General features: G+C 28.6%; 1 pseudogene across 1 annotated transcript; it reads left to right on the plus strand.

Moving 5' to 3' along the window:
• The first annotated feature begins 5140 nt into the window (after window positions 1–5140).
• LOC149892921 (uncharacterized) lies at window positions 5141–7503 on the plus strand (annotated as a pseudogene). Its single transcript, XR_016454659.1, has 3 exons — window positions 5141–7093; window positions 7182–7275; window positions 7426–7503. The product of XR_016454659.1 is annotated as an uncharacterized LOC149892921 (transcript).
• Window positions 7504–8481: the final 978 nt, after the last annotated feature.

Below are 8481 nucleotides of genomic sequence, written 5' to 3' on the forward strand. Positions count from 1 at the left end.
TTGAAATTCTTTTACAATAACAATAAGTCATTTTAAGTTTTGTGTTGGAATATAAACATAATGTTACAACACTTCGTTTAAATAACTTTTTTAATCAATAACGGAAGATAAACTTAGATATACTTTATTGTACAACAAAATGAACCGAAAACTGCGGTTGACCGCGGTTTTTTAAAAAATTAAAACCGAAACTGCTGTTTTTTTAAAATCCCGTTTTTTTGGAAACTCTATCAACGAAGGTTTTTTTGCCTTGATAAGCTTTTATCGTGTCATGTACGTTGTTGTTTAAGTACCAAATAGAGTGGCTACAGTGTTCACAATTTCAATGAAAAATTCTATTGCAACTTTTGGATTTTATCCCTAAATACATATTTGCTCACATAAAGTACTGTATTATAAAACACTTTGACATTTGATTTCATTTGTACGAAGCACAACTAAGTTACTTGATTTTCACATTGGGTGTTGGGCAAAAAAATTGTTAACTTTTGAGTGTCTTGCAATATTGTCTGCTTGTATCTATTTATGCTTTAAGGTCCATTTTTACTATTATCTAACTTTTTAGTGCGTTATCCTAGTATTAAATCATGTGATAGATTTGTTGATATAGTTACATCGGGGTTGAACATTTTGTTTTCGGCATGAGCTGTTATTTCGTCTTCTTTAATGATTGGTAGTAGGTGATTAGATATTGATATTAAACAGACCTTATTGGTATTTGAGCTCCCATTTGTTTTCTTATTATTTGTCATACTTAAAAAAGTCTTTTTATGACGCTTCTTCCGACAACTATGCTTCAAATTTTTCTTCTATATATGCAGGTATAAACTTTGACTCTATTTAGGAAAACTTATCGAACCTTGTTAAGAAGGTATTTGAAAAACTTAGGCAAGTTGATTCTTGTGAGCGATATCTTCTTGAAACTTTTAGTATAATGAGCTCCTATTTGTCCTAAAAGGTTCCTTTTTCTTCTATTCTGCATTCTTTTGTTAATTCTTTCCATTCTGCAGTTGAAGTTTTTATAGTTATATTAAGGGTAAAAGAGTTACATAAGTAAGACAAAAAAAACAACCATAAAATGGTATTATGTATACAATCAACATTATCGCATTGTTTTTTCATAGTATATTTTCACATAAGTTTCTGCTAATAAACATATGCTGCATGTTACAATGAATCGACGTCTTTTGAGAATAATTATTTTGGGGGATGTTGGTAATTAAAATGCCATCTAAAATTTTCTTACATTTTTTTATTTGTTTGTTTAACAAATTATGCAAATGCAAGATTAAAAATTTATTCTTTTCACATGAAAGTGTTATTTGTACACTGTATTGATATTGTATTGATATTAAAACCATGTTAATACAAAATAAGAATGTCATTCATAAAATGAAACTGTTACACATTTTACATTCACCTTCGTAACATTTTACATTCACCTTCGTAACATTTTACATTCACCTTCGTAACATTTTACATTCACCTTCGTAACATTTTACATTCACCTTCGTAACATTTTACATTCACCTTCGTAACATTTTACATTCACCTTCGTAACATTTTACATTCACCTTCGTAACATTTTACATTCACCTTCGTAACACTCGGTCACTCGGTCGTAGAAAAAATAGCATAAAAAAGCGAATTAAGTGATAGCTTTATTTCACTATATTTTTATTGTTCTTCCAGAGAAATTTCATAGGAATGTAACCAAATGCAATAATGTTGAGTATTGGCGTAACTGACAAAAAAACAATTCTTCAGCGGTACTTATCTCATTTGCTTTTTATCTCATTTGAAATTAATGCTTGAACTCCTTTAACACAACAACCACAACTTTTACTGCTTTTCAGGAGGAACACTTCTTATGAAGAAAATAACATCCATTTCTTCTATGTCTTGTAACAAGTTTATACACTTTCTTCGAAGCAACAACTCTGTTTTCTGAAAATAAAATATATATTGAGGGGGAAAATAAATTATTTTCACAATCATAACTCTAAAAACGTCGATTTTTATTCATAAAAATTTGATGTTGATAAAGTTTATAAATGTTAAAATCTATCTTTCGCGAAAATTTCTTCTTTAGATATTTATCATGCGTCTATGCTTTAGTATTTTGCGATTTAGATTAATTTTTTTCTTAAGAACCTTTTTTAGAAAATCTATTTATGATAAATACATTGTTTTAAATTACTTTGAACTTCTGTTAAACATTAGGAAGGAAAGCTTACATATTTTGACTTATAAAGCCGTGAATATTATCATAAATAATAGAAAATTCGTTGTCATTAAGTTCTGTTTTAAACAAAGTGTGCAACCTCAGGGCACGGGTTATAACTGGTTACAATTAATTGAAATTCTAAACAACCTTGTTTAAACAAGTTTGTTTAGAATTTTAACCAATTGTAAACAAGCTGTAGTACCTGTTCATGAAATATTTTTTTTATAATTCTTGGAACAGAATCAAGGTTTCCAAGAATAACAACTCCTATGGTGAATATATAACCCTTTCATGCACCAATTATTTTTCCATAAACACCATAAACCATAAAAAATCATCTACAAAATGATAGTGGTACTATAAAATGTTGAAGTATACTTTTTCTACAGCCTTTTTTCAACTCTCCTTTATAAAATTATATTGTTTTCAATCGGTTAGAATGCACTATTTGCATTCGGAAAGCTTAGTTTAATTTGTTGTTATAAAACAACCCAGCGTATGAAAGGGTTAAAAAAAAACTTTTATCACTTTCAAAGGAAAAAGTCTTGTAATTGTGGCAAATGATTCTGGCAGTATATTAACGATTCATCATTTAAAAATTAAAAACTAACTTAACTGCAGTATTTTTTTATTTTATCTTTAAAGTATAAGAAAAAGAAAGGAAAAGAAAAATACCTTTAATAAATACATATTAAAATTCTGTCATCTAAGGACAGTGATATATATATATATATACCCCGAAATCGTTGCTATAAACCACCTAATGCCACCGTAGACTCGTTAAGTCGTAACAAGCTGTTTAAAATAGCTCCAGGTTGAAGCCATTTTGCCTTTAAGCTGTAGTCAGCCATGAAGTCACAGCTTACAGCGGTTGGAAAAGATTGCCGGTCGTTGTGCGTTGTGTTGAGCATACACTATAATGTCTTAGCAACCCTTAAATTAAAAAGCAACGGCTTTGGGGTCTAGTGATGAATAGTTGATTTAAAAATGTAATCTGCACTAGAGTTTAACATTCATAACTTTAAGAAAACTGAAGCTCTCTTATGAAGAAAAAAAGGGACGGTGGACAATAATTTTGAGTGGCAGTGTAAATTTTAAATTGCTAAAATATAAAAAGTTGAGAAAGGTTTTACCTTCGCATTTTTGTGCAAATTGTTCAACGACTCCAGTACTTGTTTGGTAACCGTTCTTACAAATACAACTGCAAGTGCCGTTCAAATTTACAAAGTTAGCATTAGGTGAGCAGCTGTATAGCAGTAAGTTGTGCATGTCTTTATAAAATACAAAACTTATACTAACATATTGTTACTAGAAGAATGAAAGCAATTTTTAAAAGAACATCATCAGTAAAAAAACATTATTATGATCATTTTACTTTTAAAAAAATATTTCTCGTGTCGTGTAGGATTTTTATTCTTTTAGCGTACCTACAGAGACATCCAAGTAAATAAAAAAAAATTAACCAACTTTATAGTTTGGTTTGAAAACAAATTTTGATAATTTACTACTAATTTTTAAAATTTAGTTCTTTTTATAATGGAAAAGATGTAATATAGGTTAAACGAGGCAATTATATCAGAATAATTCTGAAATTTTGTAATTTTTGAAATATCTATATTACTTTAATGTGAGAAACACATAAGAAATTACAAATGGAAGTTTAAATTTTTACTCCATTCAAACATATTTATTTAAAAAGAAGAAAAGGAAGAAAATGGGAGATTTTAAGAGAGTAAGAGAAAGAGTTTTTTTTAATTTTAACCAACTCTTTAATGAGTGGTGTTTGGTTTATGAAATGGTATTCGCATTTATTATGAAATGATATTATGAATGGCTTATGAAATAGTATTCGCATATGGTTAGTGTGAGGTTTATCTTATGTCTTAAAAATCTTTGGAGCTCGTGTCAAATGTTTTCTATGAAATTTTTTCTATCATCTTAAAAATATCCTCTTAATATTGTAAAAATCTGTCAACAAAATATTTTTGTTTTTCTCTCTTTTAATCATTGTCAAGATTTCCTTTTCCACTGTTTTTTTTTTCTAAGTGTCGGCATATGTTTCATAAATCATGCAGTGTTTTAGCATAGATAATGATTTTTATTCTACAAGTTTTTTAGTTTTTTTAGTTTTTTCATTACGATCTCTGAATATGGTATTCTGAACAGATTTTGCCAGTTATCTCTTGATTGAAGTTTGTCTCTTATCTCGACTGGTAAAAATTTTTAAATAGCTACAGAAATGTCACATACCATACAAATTGCATTTTATTTATTTTATCGATATAAGTATAATTGAATTTCTAGTCCTCATTAGAATAGGAATTTTAAATTTTATCTGTGTGATTGATTTATCTTATTGTACAGATGCATTTCTACCTTATGTATGATTGATTTATCTTATTGTACAGATGCATTTCTACCTTACTTTTATCAAAGCAACATACTTTTTGCAAAGTAACATACTTTTTGCAAAGCAACATACTTTGCATATTTTTATTGATTAACCAAATAAAAGTACTTTAGAATTTTTCATATTGAGAATTATTTTGAAAAGTGAGTATTAAAAGCTTTGTAACTTAATTCTTAATATAATAGATTCATTAATTGAATTCATAACAATTACAATTGGTTTTTTAAACAATCTTAGATCATAAACGTTTCTTGTTGTTCTATCAAAGCAGTTCCCATAAAATGTTTAATAAACTTGTTTGCGTTAACTTGCTCATAGTTGCAAGATTACAATCACAGTTCAGTGGATTGTTATACAGATAGAGTTTAAGTAAAGTTGTCAGTTCAATCATGTCAGCGGGAAGGCTGGATATTTGATTGCCACTTAGGTGAAGATACAATAATGACGCCAACGGCTTGAACACTCCAGAAGGAATGCTGGATATCCTGTTGAAACCTAACCATAAATATTCTAATGAAGCTAATGAGTTGAATACGTCGCAAGGAAGACTGGATATTTCATTGAAAGATATGAAAAGAAAACGCAACAAAGATAATGACTTGAAAACGTCAGACGGACGTTTGGTTGGAAGATAAATAAAGTTCTTTTAATGAAGTTAATGAATCTAATAAATCAGACGGAAGACTTTTCAGTTCGTTGGATAACAATTGAAGGGTTGTTATTTGAATACACCAGATTGATTAATGAATAGGTGAAAAGGTAAAGTAAGATGTTTTATATTTGTTGGAACTTCGTTTGATAGCTCAGTTATTGAAGTTTATTCACAAACTGTCTGAGTATTCAAAATATAAATGCAATTTATTGGACTCATCTTCGCACCGTAATTCAATAAACGGATCCTAAAGAAAAATAACAAACTTATTTCACGAGAAAAATTTCGCAAATATATAAGTATTTAAAGTTCCACGGAAAACTTTTAATATGAAAAGAAGTTTTTGCTTAAAATAAAATCTGCAATTTGTTTCAAACAAAATATATAAGAAATTTGACCGAAAGTATTTTGTATGTTAATTAAAATGGCAAAAAAGAAATTGAATGGTACATTACAAAAAGATGGTTACTACGTTGTGCCACTTTATGGAATGGGTATTAAAGAGATGAAAGCAATTTGATGATGCATTTCAACTTTTGAAGGAAACTCTTTATGATAACAATATAAATGTTGATACCAAGCTAGCTAACAAGCCTATGGAGTTAGAAAATATTTTTTCAACTGTTTTTTGCTCACTTGATCGTTAGCTTCAAATTCTTACATTAATTAATCGAGAGAATCAGTTCTTGCAATTAAAGAATCTTTTAATTGACACTGCACTTAAAAAACGAAATGTTTTTAGTTGCATCAATCCAAACTCTGGAGTTGTTTAATGTTTTACAACAAAAATTTTTTAACAGATTAACGTATTCGTCATTTTATTTTCGCTTTCATTTTGATTCATTCTAAACAGTTAAAATTCTTGACTTAAACACCGGTATACGATTTATATCATTTTCAAAACTACTTCCAGCAAAAATTGATTTTGAAGGAGACTTACAATAAGAGAAAAAGAAGTATGAAACGAACCACTTTTTATGCGTTGATGATAGCTATATACTCAAACAGTTTTCTTTCTCAAACAAAAATGGAGGTATAGAAAATAGCAGGAGTTTTATCTTATTTTGATTATTTTATTAGTGAAGTGTTGTCGAATTTTGAACCTAAAAAGTTCAAAAATTGAAACTTTAAATTTTGAAACAAACTTTTAGCTTGCAATCTGATTGCATTACAACCAATTGATCTGCTCAAACTGATTCTTAAATATTCATTGCTTTATGCATATTCCATCACAAAAATATTGCCACAAGTTCAACATATACCCTTTAAAAAATGAAGCGTTGGTTGGATGTCGATCAACGCAGATTTTGTGTTGATAATCACGATCAACAGAGATCAACTATAAACGGATGTTATTTCAACGGCAACTTTATCAACAACAAATCATTTTTTACTTCTTAACACTTTATGTTGATTGATTTACAGTTGAAATCTTGAAAAAAAATTTTCGTTGTGTCTTGAATCTCGGTGCCGTTTGCTTAAACAGATGGACGACTTACTACAAAGCAACCCTTTTTTTGTGTGTTTTTTATTGCATAATTTGCACAACTTTTTTTTACATAACTTAGTTTGAAATTAAATAGCATCAAATAGCAGACTATTGAAATGTCATTTGCTATTGTTGAATTTACAATTGGAAATATTAAAGAAGTGGAAGTGATAGCCAAAGGTTGGATGAAAAATGATGAGAATTGCTCCTGGCCCCCATTTAAAAGTTCGTCTGCAATTTGAAAGGCTGTCACTAGTTTAAATGCATTGACCTCTGATTGGCAGATATACCCTGGTAGCGTTTTATACACCACAGGTTGGAATTAACTATAAACACCAGGTAAAATAACTGAACTTAGACCTTAATATTGTGCACTTTGTGAAGAGAGTATATCTGTTTATAGATTTTTATGAAAAAGCTCGAACACACTTGGAAAAGGCAGCAGATACTTTGAACATTGAAACTGACACAGAAGAGAAGAGAAGAACAAAGCAGAAGCAAAGCTCCCTAAAATTGTTTTTCTTAATAAAGAAAATTTTTCACTTTCTATAAAATTCTATAAAATCAAAATCAAAATCAAAAGTCCTATAAAAATTTTAAATTATCCACAGCATGCAGTTAACTTTTTTTAAAAATATATTTTAAAGGAGAAAGATGACAATGGCATTTTGTGATATTGATAAAGATGTGGATGTTAGTGACAAGGAACTAAAAAAAATATAAAAGACATCATTTGATAAGTTCTGATAACTAAAGTAGAATGAACTTGTTTCCAAAAATATCAGGTTAATTATTTTGATTAAAATTAAAAACAATATTATGATAAAATAAACATTCATTTCCTTAATAAGTTATAGAAATTTTGAAACCAATATCAAATCCATATTTAAGCAGTGAGGCAATTAACTATCCAGTAGCTGAAAATACCATTGACTTTTTGAAAGCAAACAATGAAGTTACTAGCAAAATGAAATTGTCATCAAGTGAATTGGTACAAAAAGTGTAAATATTGCTTTTGATACAAATATCAGCAAATGTCTCTCCTGTTTATAAACTGTTTTTAATATACTTGTTTTTTCGTTTCCATAAATCAAAGCGGAAGATAATATCATTTTGTTACAAGTGTTACTGCAACAAAAAGTTTTTTGGTATAAACGTCAACTTTGTAGGTTTTAATTAAAATAAAAAGTCTTTGACATAAATATCTGACAAACCAACAGAAGTGTAGGAGAGTATTTACCAGTTTGATTTTGTATAAAATAGCAAATAGCGAAATCTTACAAACCAGGCTGACTTTTCTCAGAAAAAATGCTTTTAAAATGCTTACATTAAATAAAGACGCCGGGCAACATGCATAAAAAACTAAAAGTAGAATAAAGATTAAATTTTAAGTAAAAATGTGTCTTACGATCTTCTGTGATTTAAAATTGAGGGTTTTTTTATAAAATTAGATTCAGTACAGAAATAGATCAATGAGCTTACAAAATTTGGGCACTTTTTATCCCAATTTGAGTCCAATATATTAGCTCATTAAAAATTCACATTATAATCTTAAAAGATTATAATGTGAATTTTTAATCTTATTTGATAAAATATGCAAAAAAGATTTTGTAATGAGTTTGTTAAATTGGCCGGGGACTTTTAACCTTTTGGTGGTTTTGGCACCAGCTACAGGTACCATTTTATGCATTAAAAAAAAATGT

The sequence above is a fragment of the Hydra viridissima genome, unplaced genomic scaffold, assembly GCF_058129835.1.
Source record: "Hydra viridissima isolate aposymbiotic clone 2 unplaced genomic scaffold, HvirCarnegie_v1 scaffold_1, whole genome shotgun sequence".
NCBI lineage: Eukaryota > Metazoa > Cnidaria > Hydrozoa > Anthoathecata > Hydridae > Hydra > Hydra viridissima.